This window comes from Olea europaea, chromosome 5 (genome assembly GCF_002742605.1).
Source record: "Olea europaea var. sylvestris chromosome 5, O_europaea_v1, whole genome shotgun sequence".
Classification (NCBI taxonomy): Eukaryota; Viridiplantae; Streptophyta; class Magnoliopsida; order Lamiales; family Oleaceae; genus Olea; species Olea europaea.
The window spans coordinates 5,443,420-5,458,281 of record NC_036241.1 but is presented as its reverse complement, the minus strand read 5'-3'; the positions used below and the strand labels follow the sequence as shown (position 1 = coordinate 5,458,281).

General features: G+C 36.0%; 1 protein-coding gene across 4 annotated transcripts in view; it reads left to right on the top strand.

Moving 5' to 3' along the window:
* The window catches only part of LOC111394475, a 35,330-nt gene that overhangs the window by 16,857 nt on the left and 3,611 nt on the right, over positions 1-14,862 (top strand). The window contains exon 5 of one of the 4 annotated variants that reach the window (XR_002702607.1): positions 10,088-10,369. The exons of the other annotated variants lie outside the window; for them this stretch is intronic. The gene's annotated coding sequence lies outside the window, so the exon portion shown is untranslated. Of the gene's footprint in view, positions 1-10,087; positions 10,370-14,862 lie in introns of those variants that run through there. 4 annotated transcript variants of the gene reach the window in all.

Genomic DNA, 14,862 nt, shown 5'->3' with positions numbered 1-14,862 from the left:
TGAAAGTCACATTCCTATCTTTAACCTTATGTTCCCTATTATGGCTTTATGTCCCAAAAAAAATAAAAATAAAAATAAAAATAGGGGATAAATTAAAAAAGGCTTATTTATCGATTATATTTTTAAATAAGCAAAATGATAATAATGCAAAAATCCGATTCAATATTTGACTCTCATTTTAGAGCAAGTTATCAATATTTTTGGATGAAAATCACGATTGAGAACAAAATTTTTTGATCAATAAAATGTTAAAAATAAGAATTTAATGAAAAAATTAAGAATATAAGTATGATAATAAATAAAAGTTAGTAACATTTAATCTTATTAAAATGTGGTAGGGATATAACGACCTTGAAAAAATATGAATGAATGAATATAGTTAGCGTACACTTGAATACCATTTGCATCTCTTCGGTGTTGTTGACTTAGAACTCCAAAACCATCCCTGAATCTTCCCAAATCTCAAAATGACAACCCAAATTAACAAAATCCAGTGAAGAACAAAAAGAAACAAAGTGATTGTGAAACCGCCAATAAAATTGCCACGTAAGAAGACATCTTTGATTATTCACTATAATTTGAAAAATGTATTTAATGCTTACTATACATTTAAAGACATTTTTGATTGTTTATAGTAATTAAAGGTTGTTGAGTTTTGACTATTAAACTGTTAAACTTGACTCCCTTGGAAATTTATGAATGTTGTTTCAAGTATCACTTGCACGCAATAAAATTTAATTTTACAATTCAAAACATTTTGCAATATACTTGAGGTTTCTTGCATTTCTTTCCTTATTTGATCTATATTCGAAGCTAATATTTTAAAGAGAAAATCAAGGATGGGAGCTAGAACTTATGAAACTTCGATTCTAAATAGAGAGAGACATATTTCATCCATATTAAAGCCTAAACATCCTAATGCTTAATCTCCCTAAGCCAATTTTGATCACCTTACGCATTATACCGATTGAAGTTAACTTGACCAATTTACAATTGGTTAAATAAATTCTGGTTAACATTTGCAGCTACTAATTAACAACAGAACAGTGAAGAGGAATAACATAAAACGGCAAAAATAATATTGATGATTCTGATTATATATTTTAACAAAACGTATGCATGACATTCACCCAAAAAAACCATAATTTACATTAACCGCAAACCAACATGTATCACTTATAGCCGATATTTTTGTGTAGCAAAAGACAGACACAAAAAATCATCCACCATAGTTATGTGCATCATTTGCAGCTACTAATTACATTAAAAAAAACTGTACTAGAATTCCGTCATTGAAAAAAATAAAAAAATAAAAATGAAGCAGACAACTCAAATTCACCAGAATTCTGGTCTCCAGTAGAAAAAGATCCTCTCTTCTCTTTCTTGTCTTTTCCTTTTGTTTGCCCCTCCATTTAGGAGCTTCGATTAGAGGACAATGGCCACAAAGGAGTTGTTCATCGGATTGAATATGTTTTCATATCAAGCTATATAAGTCTCAACTAAATAGAACCCGGCCAAAAAAAAATAATAAATAAATTTTGTTGTATGCAAGTGATAACTGGAACAACGTTCCTAAATTATTAGGACGGATGGACGTCAATTTTACAAGTTTAATGGCCAAAACTCCACCATCTTAAAATATAATGAGCAATCAAATACATCTTTTAAAACAAGTTGAGCAATCAAAAACGTCTTTTAAAACATATTGAGCAATCAAATACACATTTCTTACATACTAATTTGCATAATGTTGTTTTGGCTCCACATTCAATCTCAATTTCATAAGAATTGTGAAATGGATATCATGCCGTGAGTAATTGTCCAATACTTTCATGAGTATATTGAACAAAACTCGATTTAAAACTTTAATAAGTAGTCGAAGGCACAAACATAAATTAGTGATTAGTGAGAAGATTAAGTCCCTGTTTTGATGGCAATGTTGTATAAAAATGATGTCTTGAATAGTGATTTTTTTTTTTATAATGTGTGGTTTAAAAACATGGAAAATTTTAAGTATACGTGCAAAATATTATATTGTATGAATGTGCAGTTAAAAATGAGTATAGAAATAAATAGTTTTCCTACATATATAAAAGAGCGAAAGAATTGCCTGACACGTGTCGCAAATATGTATCGTCCTCCTTTTTTCCCTCTCATTTCATTATGAGCGGAAAATGATGTTGGGCCATTAAAAGAAAGCGTGAGGCATTCTCCATTTCCCCCCTCAATTTACCATTCCTCTGCTACTCTTCTTCATCATCTTTTTCCCATCTTTCCAGAAATCCAAAAAAATGAAATCTCGTCTGAATTCAATTTGCAAAAGAAGGCCTAAATTGCACTGGAAGGGGCTGATCAGTTAGTCTTAAGTAAGTCGATTACTTTCTTTTTATTTTTTGTCTAAATCAAATGAGAAATAGAATCAATCGAATTTGAAAAATTTAATTTAGTTGGATTTGAATATGGGCAGGCATGCGAGACGTGCACTGCGAAGAGTAATCTCTGCGCTACGTGGAGGTATGTGGTCTCCGCGATGCTTGCTCTCCGTGCAACGCGAATTTAAAGTAAATAAAAAAATATTTAATTTAATTCAATATTTAAATGCAAATGTTAAAATTACCATTGATTCTTGCACAAATATGGAGATGTAGGGGCTTGAATTTTCCCAATATCAGCAAGGTAGCTGGTAAAGATCATTGTAAAAGTCAGAGTTAATTGTTTCAATGGTCCTTGAACTTAGGTCAATGTCTTTGATTGGTCACTGAAGTTTAAAATGTCGAGTTTTGGCCACTGAAATTTGAAAAATGTTGTACATTGCTCACTGTAAACTCGACATTTTTCAAAGTTCAATATTTATACTAGTGAGTTCGGTGCTCTCGGTCGGCATGCATGCGGTTGCATAGATCAAATTTCGGGACAAAAATTTCATTTTTCGCGAATTTCCTTATTTTGATAAAATTCTAGTTTTGGTAGGATTCTTGTAATCTCTTGACTATAACTTTATGATTTTCTACTAGATTTTAGGGTTTTTAGACTAGTATAAATATAGACAACTTCATTGTAAAAAAGACACGCTATTCATCAATTGAAAGAATTTTCTTTGAGAGGCTTTATTGCTTTCTATTCCAATTGTTCTTCTTAGAACACTTCGAACTTATCAAGAATTGGATTCTTCTGGCATTCATCAATCAGGGTGCGAGTCTTTGAGTGTGTAATCAAGGGGTCCTTCAATCACCGTTATTGTTGGGTTGCTTGGTTCGCTTTTCTTGGTTTCAAACTCACACACCTATTAATTTGGCTTTTCTAGGGTTTTAACAATCTAGTTGTGGATTCCGTAGTGTTTGTGCTACGTGGGTTCACATCAAAAATATTTTAGCCTAGCGTATTAATGTAAGAAATACAAGAAAAATAAAAGAAGGTAACCTCCCGAATCATTAAATTATGAAGAAAATCAGTAAACCTTCAATTAATGCCTTCAAATCAGGATTCAAGTGATGAATTCTTTATTTTTCGACGTATATTCTCTTTGTTTTCTCTCAAAAGTCAGCTATCAATGTAAAACAAATTAGGTGAGGATGTGTTCTCCTACTTATATGATACCAAGGAGATTGTTTACCAAAATAAAATGAGAAAACCTAAATTTTTTCGCATTTAACATTGAGGCGCGCTCCTTACTGCATACCCATTTTGTCCTTGAGGCAGGCGAGGGTGTGCACCTTGGGTTGCTTTTTGGGGCCAAGTTTGCAACTTGGTCCCTGAACTTTTTCCAAGGTCTTCACTTCTTTTTTGTACAATTCGCTTATTCTTTTATCTAATAGAGTTCTTATACATCAAATCTTCGTTTTGCATTGTGCCCAGCTTTTGAATTCTTGCATTTTAGTTCCCAAACTTTGTATTTGATGCAATTTAGCTCTTTTTCTCTCTTGCCCTCTTCACTCCCACATCTTTCATCAATTGTTACCTATAAACAATATATACATTGGATTAAGCCACGTTTCATCCAATTTGTCAACAAATACTCAATTTTAACGGCCAAAATAAGTGTATAAAATTCACTTATCACTTCCGCTTTTCATTCTTTTGGTGATTTGATGTGATGAATCTTGGCACTGAAAAAATGCTTTCTATATCAAGATTCTGGAGTTTTTAATTTATAACAGAGGCATCTGGTGAGTCAATATCCGAAGTTCGACTGGAGATTAGTTAGTAGCAGAAGAGGCAGCCTCAATCGAGGAGCAAGCAACAAGTTATCTTGCTGATTTTGTGTGATTGTGTACAAGTTTTCCGAGTTTTTAGGCTGACTTTGGTGTGAAATCTCAATGCCATCTCAAGCGGAATCAGTTAAGAGTTGAACCCAGCAATAAGTTGTTTCAGAGCCAAGGTTGGTGAGGAGCGATAATTTCTGAGACTATGACGAGCCAAAATCTGAAGGATATGGTGCTCCTAGGATTGATGATGCTGTTGGCTGCTTATGTGTATGATCAATAAGCGTTTCATGTGGAATTGTGACAGTATTACGAGGCCTTTGTTGTTGAAACAAACGAGAAGCTTATGTACATGTTCGGGGATGTGATAATCTTCATAGGAAACACAACTCATGTAGGGAAGCTGGAGGCTGATGTTTCATTAACAAAAAGGACAACCTGCATTCTCGCTTCAAGAGATGCAGTTGAAGCCTTTATAATCAAAATGCCCGAGATTAATTCATTAGCGGTACACGAAATGCAAAAGATTTGGAACTTTCTTTGGGACATGGTGTAGCACTACAACAAAAATGTTATTTTGCAACAAGATATTTTGCGATATACAACAAATTGTAGCAATAAATGATTTGGTGTGATTTTTTTTTTTTAAGTTGGTCGCAAAGATTGATAAGACAAAATGAGTACAAAAAATATAAGGCGACATTAAAATTTGTCGTCAACTATGAGAAGGCGCAATAAATAATAAAGATTGTCATCGAACACATGATAGAAGCAAGGCGCCAAAATATTTTTGGTAGAAAACTTATGACGACAGACTCTCATTTCTTGCAACAAAGTGTTTGTTTTGCAATATGGTTTACTTTTTGTGACTAGAAATATTTGTTGCTAACAATTCTATAGATGAAAGAAAAAATCGTTACTAGGAAAACTATTTTTTTCCTTTCTTCAAATTCACCAGAATTCTGGTCACCAGTAAAAAAAAAAAAAAAAGTCCTTTCTTGTCTTTTCCTTTTTTATACCCCTTCGTTTAGGAGATTCGATTAGACGACAATTGGCCACAAAGGAGTTGTTCATCGGATTGAATATGTTTTCATATCAAGCTATACAAGTCTCCACTAAATAGCACCCGGCCAAAAAAAATAATAAATAAATTTTGTTGTATGCAAGAAATATTTGGAACAACATTCCTAAATTATTAGGACGGATGGACGTCAATTTTACAAGTTTAATGGCCAAAACTCTACCACTTTAAAATATAATGAGCAATCAAAGACATCTTTTAAAATACATTGAGCAATCAAAGATGTCTTTTAGAACATATTGAGAAATCAAATACAGATTTCTTACATACCAATTCACATAATGTTGTTTTGGCTCCACATTCAAACTCAATTTCATAAGAATTGTGAAATGGATATCATACCGTGAGTAACGTCCAATACTTTCATAAGTATAGTGAACAAAACTCGAATTTAATATTTTAATAAGTAGTCGAAGGCACAAACATAATTTAGTGATTAGTGAGACACTTAAGTCCCTGTTTTGATGGCAATGTTGTATAAAAATTATGTCTTGAATAGTGTTTTTTTTAATAATGTGTGGTTAAAAAATATGGAAAATCTTAAGTATACGTGCAAAATATTTTATTGTATGAATGTGCAGTTGAAAATGAGTAGAGAAATAAATAGTTTTCCTACATATATAAAAGAGCGAAAGAATTATCATCCTCCATTTTTTTCCCTCTCATTTCATTATTAGCAGACAACGATGTTGGGCCATTAGAAGAAAGCGTGAGGCATTCTCCATTGTTCCCCTCAATTTACCATTCCTCCACCACTCTTCTTCTTCATCTTTTTTCCCTTCTTTCCAGAAATCCAAAAAACTGAAATCTCGTCTGAATTCGAATTGGAAAAGAAGGACTAAATTGCACTGGATGGGGTTGATCAGTTACTTTTATGTAAATTGATTACTTTCTTTTTATTTTTGTCTAAATCAAATGAGAAATAGAATCAATCGATTTTGAAAAATTTAATTCAGTCGGATTTGAATAAGGGGTAGGCATGCGAGACATGCACCGCGAAGAGCAATCTTCGTTGCTCTTTGTGCTACGCAGGGATATGTAGTCTCCACGATGCTTGCTCTCTACGCAATGTGAATTTAAAGTAAATCAAAAAAAATATGTAATTTAATTCAATTTTAAATGCAAATGTTAAAATTACCTTGGATTCTTGTGCAAAAATGGAGACGTAGGTGCTTGAATTTTCCCCGACAAAGTAGCTGGTAGAGGTCATTGTAAAAGTTGGTGTTAAAGAATGGGATGGCCAGCTTGCTTCCTAAAATTATATCTCTAGAACAAAGTGCTTTTTTGATAGGGAGGATTATTTTTGAAAACATTACTTTAACATAGGAGATGGTGCATTCATTGAATCGCAAGTTTCGTGGAGGGAATGTAGTGGTGAACGTGGATATGGCGAAGGCGTATGATAGAGTGAATTAGAGGTTCCTTTTGCACGTATTGCATTCTTTTGGCTTTCCTCACAGTTTTTGTTCCTTGATTTCATAATGTAACTCTACACCTTGTTTTTCTATTATGATGAATGGAACCAGTTTTTTAAATCCTCTCGAGGTTTGAGGCAAGGTGATCCTATATCCCCATATTTATTTATTACCATGGTTAAGTTCCTTCGGAGAGAGCTTTTTTCTCAATAAAATAAATTTTCACCTAACTTTAAATATTTTTTCCACATTTTAAACACACATTCTTCAAAAAATTATTATTATAAAATATATTATACCTGAAAATGGGCCTCAAACAAAAATAAACTTTGCATTCAAATATTCAAACAAGTAATTTTTTATGTGTCTTGACTCTTTTGAGAGAAAAATTTTATTGCTAATTATTAAATTAAGTTTGATTTACTATTATGCTTAGCCAACCATTTGATATTTTCATGTAATCCCACATATATAAAAGAGCGAAAGAAGGTGCCAGACACATGTTGCAAATATGCATCGCCCTCCACTTTTCCTTTTTTTCCTCTCATTTCATTAGCTACTTTATGTTTGGCCCATTGAGGAAAGCGTTAGGGAGTCTATTTTTAGCTCCACCTACAGTTTTTGCACCATTCTTCTTCTTCATCTTCTTTCCAAAAATCCAAAAAACTGAAATCTCATCTGAATTCGAATTTGCAAAAGAAGGCCTAAATTGCATATACCATTGTTTTGGACGGGGTTGATCAGTTGCTTTGATGTAAGTCACGTGATTACTTTCTTTTTAATTTTTGTCTAAATCAAAATTTAATTCAGTCGGGTTTGAATATGGGGTGGGTAGAGAAGTCTTCGCAAGACGATAGTGCATCGCGGAGAGCTACGTGGAGACAAGGTTTTAAAAATGTACTTTATGTCAATAAAAATAATTTCTTTAAAAAATCTTATTTTTGAGTGACACATTCTTAAAAATTATAATAATTTTTATAGTATTTATTGTAAAAAAATGGAGTTCAAACATATGTTGAATCTTTTTCATATTTTATATATTTTATTATTTGGTGGTCACTAGGGTGCGGTTGGTTTGCGTTTGCGTTTTCCGTTTTGAGGGACTATTTTTGAATTATAAAAAATGTGTTTAGTTTGTCATTTTGAAAAACGGTTTCTCAAAACAAAAAACTAGAAAATGCATTTGGTTTAAAATGTTAAGAATTGTTTTATGACATTTATTCAACTAATTTGATTATTTAATAAAACATAATAATTTTAAGCTGATACGTTACTAGATAATATATATTTTAAACTTGGTGAATTTTCTATTTTTTCTTGCTACAAAAATAAAATAATAAATGTTAAGAAATTGTTTTATGACATTTATTCAACTAATTTGATTATTTAATAAAACATAATAATTTTAAACTAATACATTACCAGATAATATATATTTAAACTTGGTCAATTTACTATTTTTTCTTGCTATAAAAATAAAATAGTAAATGTTAAGAAATTGTTTTATGATATTTATTTAACTAATTTAATTATTTAGTAAAACATAATAATTTTAAGCTAATACATTACTAGAAAATATATATTTTAAACTTGGTGAATTTATTATTTTTTTCTTGTTATAAAAATAAAATAATAAATAATAAATGTTAAGAAATTGGTTTATGACATATATTCAATTAATTTGATTATTTAGTAAAACATAATAATTTTAAGCTAATACATTACTAGAAAATATATATTTTAAATTTGATGAATTTACTATTTTTTCTTGCTATAAAATTAAAATAATAAAAGTTAAGAATTTTATTCAATTAATTTGATTATTTAGTAAAATATAATAATTTTAAACTAATATATTATCAGATAATATATATTTTAAGTTTGGTGAATTTATTATTTTAAAAGTACTCCTAAGCATCCCTAAAAGAAAGGGGAAAAAAAAGCGTATTTTGGGCATTTTCAACATTTTGGATTTTTTAATTGAAAACGAATTTTTATTTTTTATTTTTTCAGTTAATTTTTTTTTCTCGAAAATACATTTTCGAAAAGGATTGACCAAAAGCATTTTGGACGACAGAAAACGGCAGAGGATACAACCCTTAGACAATGCATTTCAAGGGCAGAAGGTTGAGTCTGTGGGGAGAGAGAGTCAAGGGCAGAAGGGTGCGCCCCCGCGGAGCTCCGGCTCAGGCCTGAATTTGAATTATGAGTCTATGAATACTCAGTCACATCCACAGATCCCAGACTATGGTAATATTTCCTTCTTGTAATCGTTATTAATTTCAATTTCTATATCTGCCTCCTATTTGGTATCTGTATATTTATCAAGGGAGACTTTCCGTGCTGAATGTATAAACCCTTTTGATCAATTTGATGTTTTTGTTTGAATTTCCATCGCTCATTAACTGAAAAAGGTACCATAGATTGATACTTCGCGTTGATATCGGAAAACAGACTCGCGATGAGTGAAATTGAGGAGCTGGAGCACGAATTCCATCTCCACCCATTTACGAAAAGATGTGAAGAAGAGCGTGACAGTTCTCATGTGGGCTTTGCACAATTCCGGTGGAAGGAAAATTTCCATATTCATCAACCAGCTCAGAAGATTCCCATGGACGCGAGTCAGTACTATATTTCTTTGCTCTATTTGGTTTTTCGTGTAGCTGTTTAGTTGTATTTGCCAGGAGATGATGGTTTGGATTGATTGAATGTTGTTTATTAAGATTTGGCTTCCGTTGGATGTAGGATTTGCCCATTATCAAACACTGTGATTTATATTTAGTTTTATCATTTGGTGTTTTTGTCTATGTTAGATTGGATTTCTTCGTAGAATTTATTGTTAAAATTATGAAATTATATGAAGAGAAACTCGTCTCATCGCTTGCCTATACTGAAGGAGTCTTTCACTGATTTAGCGGGGTGTGAGAGACGACCTGATGAACTCACATGTTGGCCAAGCCCTTCCTGTGACATTCCTGCTGAACCCAAAACAGAACCAAATGAATCATGGCTAGCAGCGCGAGATAGACAACCTGATGATGTCATGGGTTGGCCAAGCCCTTCCCGTGACATTCCTGTTGAACTCAAAGCATCACCAATTGTAGATCTTTTTAATTGGAACTTTGTTCTTTTCTATAGGGGTTTTTAGGTAAAGCAATTTTTTAGTGGTAGCTACTTGTTGTGGGTGGTTAAGGTTTTATAATTTATTGGCCGTTGAGACATTAAATAGTTTAGATTCAGATTTTTATCAAGTTTTTGTTTTGCACATGGCTCATTAGTTAAAAGTTTGATCTTTCTAATTGACACTTTAGGCTTTTATTTGGGTTATTGTTTTGCATATATTACTGTGACTTTCTCGATGATAGCATTAAGCGTGGCCTTGGGTTGAGGTAGCACGTCTGTTCAAACCTTATATCTCCAAGAAAAATGTTAATTTGTTGAAATTTTGAGCACGGAGTGCATTAGTGGTATTGGCATAGTTTAGGGGATTAGGGGATATGTTGGGATTTCCAAGGATGAAGGAAGTTTTCTTCTGAAAGGTCACATAGTAGATGCATTTTACACTAACTTGGAGCATGGGTGATACAAGACTAGGACTATGTCAAACACTTCATTGTGTATAAGGCAGCTATCAGCTCATAAGAAAATGGTGCCTTTCCTTAATTAGACTTTACAAGCCTTTTTTCCTCCGAAGTTTTCACCCCCTTCCAGTTTATCATTGATGATCTTTCCATGATCAATGACTTTTAAGGGATAATACTGATAGGCCTCCCATACGGATTACATACTCTAGAAGAAGCAAGAAAGGTTGAGAAGCAACTAGAAGATGGGGGGAAGGATAACAGCATTCTGTTATGGGGCAAATAAGAGGGAAAAGTAGTTAGGAAGTGGATATAAATGAGAGGGAAGGGGAGGCTTGGAAGGCAGGCAAATATTGAGTGGAGAGAGGGAATCTTGTAAACGTTTTTTTTACTTGTAATTTCTGCAGTTCAATTCAATCAATAATTCTTTCAAATTCATTCTTTTCTTTAGAATCTTATCAAATTGGTATCAGAGTCAGTTTATCCTGATGGCTTAGGAAAAGAATAACAGCAACGTGGAGGCCACAAAAAGGGATATGAAGGAAGTGAAATTAAGCCTACCTGGGCTGGAAAGATCAGTGGATCAGCTCTCCCAGCACATGGCCAAAATGATGCAAACGATGGAAGAAACCCGAAAAGCTATTTCATCCGTAATTCATCACAAGGCGGATTCCAGCAAAAAAGTGGAAGAAGGTGGATCCGGCTGTATCACGGGGGAATCAGTGCCTACAAATCAGTTTCAAAGTCATTATCAAACATCAAAGAAAGGGAAGGCAACGAAAGGGTCTAGAAAAGCCAGTGAGGGCAGAGTAATAGTGGGCATGAGTCAGTATTGGGAGGAAAATAATTGGAGGCGAGTGAGGAAGCTAGATATGCCAATATTTAGCGGGGAAAACCCCGATGGATAGTTATTTCGCGCTGAGAGATACTTCGAAGTTAATGGGTTGACGGAAAAAGAGAAACTCGTGGCCATTGGGGTGAGTATGGAAGGAGATGCGTTGTCATGGCTCCAATGGACAGGCAAGAACTCCGTTCACTAACTGGGGACACTTCCTGCAACAGCTTCTGATTAGATTTCGTTCCACCCCGGAAGGTAGCCTTTGTGAAAAATTCCTTGTAGTCAAGCAGGAGGGATTTGTGGCCGAATTCAGGAGAGAGTTCAAAGTGTTGGCTGCATTTGTACACATGGGATGCTAGAGAAAGTGCTGGAAAGCACATTCATCAAACGGGCTAAAGCCTGAAATACGAGCTAAAGTCTGGTTACTACGCCCAGTTGGGCTGGCCCAAATAATGGAAACGGCCTAGAGAGTAGAAGACAGGAATCTAATTATCCAAGCTACTAAAACAAACCCGGCCCAGAAAGTTACAAAAGTGGGTTTTAACCCAAATCGTCTAGAAGGCAGGAGAGACAAACCATTCCCTATGCGTGCGGTGACGGTAGGAGGACAGAGAGCTGCGGCCATGTGAGAACCATTAACTCGGCGGATGTCAGATGTGGAATGGAAGCTACGAAGGGAGAAGGGGCTTTGCTTTCGATGTGACCAAAAATACACCATTGGACCCCAGTGCAAAAATCGGGAAATGAGAGTTATATTAGTGCAAGAAGAGGACAGTGAGTTTGAGGTGGACGTATCGCCGATAATGGAGCCAGCAAAGGCCGTGACGGAGAAAGTCGAGTTGTCCTTGAATTCGGTGGTCGGATTGGCAACACTAGGACCTATGAAATTAGATGGGAAGGTTGGGGAGCGGTAACGGTTTTGATTGATTGTGGGGCCACCCACAATTTTATGGCGTTGGGGTTGGTGCAAAAACTGGGGCTCCCTGTTATGGTCAAAACAAACTATGGGGTAATCTTGGGTTCAGGGGAGTCCATCAGAGGAAAAGGAATCTGCAAGGGGATCGCGTTGGAGATGCAAGGACTGACGATGGTGGAGGATTTTCTGCCAATAGCATTAGGTGGAACAAAAATAATACTGGGGATGCAATATTGAGCAGCCTTGGAAGTATGGAGGTGAATTGGAGAATGTTAGTCATGAGTTTAAAATGGGGGAGACGGTAATAACGTTAAAAGGGGACCATGGGATCTAGGACGTTGGGATTTCTCTCAAATTGATGATGAAAACCTTATGACAAGAGGGGCAGGGGCTATGGCTGAAACAAATGACGGTGGTCAATAAGGGTAAAAAGGGGACAATAGCCCTACCCCTGGTCATCACGCAGCTGTTGGCTGTTGGAACAATATGAACACATTTTCAGGGAGCCAAAATCTCTTCCGTTGGAACGAGCCACTGACCATGCAATATTATTGAAAGACGGGACAGAACGAGTAAGCGTTAGGCCTTTCTGATACCGACAAGTTCAGAAGAACGAGTTCCGGTCACTTGGCTAATGGCCGAAAGTTCTGCCTTTCGGCTGAGGGCATTGGCCACCACATTGGCCTTTCCCGGCTTATATTTCAACACAAAATCAAATTTAGCTAAGAAGTCCTGCCACCATACCTGTTTCGGACTTAGCTTCTTTTGGGTTTGAAAATAACTCGTCGCCACTTTATCCGTTTTAATTACAAAACGAGAACCAAGCAAGTAGTGGCACCATACCTGCAAGCAGTGAATAATTCCGGTCATTTCCTTTTCCTGCATTGTATAATGATGCTCTCTCATTCAGTTTTCGGGTTTCAAATGCAATTGGGTGGCCATCCTGCATCAACACACCCCCGATAGCAAAATCTGAAGCATCAGTTTGTACCTTAAAACACTTGTTAAAATCTGGCAACACCAGAACAGGTTCTGCCGTAATGGCTACCTTCAGGTTATCGAAGGCCCTTTGACACTTAATTGACCAATCCTACCTTTAATTCTTTCTCAACAGATCGATCAAAGGAGCTGCTTGAGATGAGTAGCCCTGGATGAACTTCCGATAATAATTCACAAGGCCTAAGAAAGACAGCAACTCAGTCACCTTAATTGGTGGATCCCAATCATTTATGGCCTTTATTTTTGCCTCATCCATCGGCAACCGGCCAAACCCGATTACATGCCCCAAAAAGTTTACCTCCTCTTTGGCGAATGAACACTTCTTCTTTATAAACAACTCATTCTCCCACAGTACTTGGAAAATGATTCCTAAGTGTTCAACATGTTCATCCAACAAATTGCTATAGATGACAATGTCATCGGGGTAGACTACCACAAAACAATCCAATAACGTCTGAAAAATCTGGTTCATCAAAGTGCAAAATGTGGCTGAGCATTGGTCAGGTGGAAAGGCATGACAAGCCACTCAAATGACCCATACTGACTAATGCAAGCAGTTTTTGGCTCATCATCCTCTGCTATTCGGACTTGGTAATATCTCTTTTGCAAATCCACCTTTATATAGAACTTCCACTGTGAAGTCTATAAAACAAATTAGCAATTAAAGGAATGGGATATTTATTCTTTATAGAGCCCAGTATCACATTCGCAAGGAGCCGTCTGCTTTCATTTGGAATAGAACCAGGGCGCCATAAGGAACCTTTGAGGGTCTGATCCTTCCAGTTTCAACCAATTCCGTCAACTGTTTTCCAAGTTCCTCCAAATCCGGGGGAGCCATTCGATATGGAGACATTGCCGGAGGTTTAGCACCTTGTTCCAGCTCAATCCGATGATCCACCTCCCTTCAGGGTAGTAATTTTTTGGGCAATTAAGGTGGCATTAAGTCCCAATTTTCCTCCAAAATATTTCTGATCTTAGTAGGTAAAACTGCATCATCAATAATAGTTTTGGCCTCGGCTGCCAACTGAGCAATAAATGTTGGCTCGCTCCTTTTCCAATCCTTAGCCAGCTGCATGGCAGAAAGTTGTCTGGCCTCCGTCCTCACGGAAATTGTGGGAATCAAACAAGAGGAACCTTTTTCAAGAATACAAACAGAACCAAACGAAGGTAAAGGGATAGCGTTTACCTTCCGCAAGAAGTCAAGTCCCAATACCAGCTTGAAGTCATCCATTGATGCAACGGACAAGTCAATGAGTCCCCTCCAAGAACCCTAGCTTAGTTCTGCTCCCCGAACTACACCGACCAGAGGCTTTGCTGCCGCATTCACAGTTTTCAACATTCAGCCCCCATGCTGGACATTAAGTCCCAATCTACTAGCTTCACCCTCTGTAATAAAGTTATGCGTGGCCCCCGTATCTACGAGCGCCTGTACCTGCTTCCCATTCATTTGGGCTTGCCCATACATCAGCCCTTTCTCCCCATTCAAACCCCCGGAACGGTCTTAGCATTAAGAGCATTAAACAACTGGAGTGATCCCATCTGACCAGCCCCCGAGTCCTGGCAGGGTGTAGTTTCTTGCTGCGTTTCTGATATAGAAGCCAGCGACACGAGTTTGGGGCAATCTCGCATGAAATGCGACCCCTTACAAACAAAACACCCCTGTGGTGCAACCTTTCCTTTCTTCTTTTCGTCATACTCTTTCTGCCAAGGACTTTGTTTGTTGCCAACGGGTTTGTAATCAGCCTTGTAATTCGGCTTCCAAGCAGGCCTGCCCCGCAGCTCCGCAGCTTATACTTTTTTTCCTCATTCCCGCCTTTGCCAAAATTTCCC